The following is a 427-nucleotide window of genomic DNA, read 5'->3' on the forward strand; positions in this document are numbered from 1 at the left end:
AATTTAGAACTTATTACAGAAATATTTATTAAAATATTCTTATATAATATGTAATTAACCTTACAATTGTGTAGATGGTATACTAAAAAGTTGTTATAAGAAATTTAAAAAAGAAAACCGGGGGAAGAAATCAACGCATATAAGGGAAAATAAAATAGTTTAATGTAAATAACGTGTCTTAACATGAATGAATAAAAGTGCTAGTGCTCCAAAGTCCTATATATTAGATTGACCAAAGAAAAAAAAATATTCAAAGGCAAAGGTAGTGCATGAAGATAAGCAAGCTATCACATTATGATATTCTTGCTAGAATTTCGTCATTTACCTCCGAATATTATAATGTCGATGGTGATTGAGTTTACTGAATGTGGTTATATTTATTTTGTAATTTTTTTTTATTATTTATTTAGATTCTTGTTCCTTGTTC

This window comes from Arachis ipaensis, chromosome B10, assembly GCF_000816755.2.
Source record: "Arachis ipaensis cultivar K30076 chromosome B10, Araip1.1, whole genome shotgun sequence".
Lineage (NCBI taxonomy): Eukaryota > Viridiplantae > Streptophyta > Magnoliopsida > Fabales > Fabaceae > Arachis > Arachis ipaensis.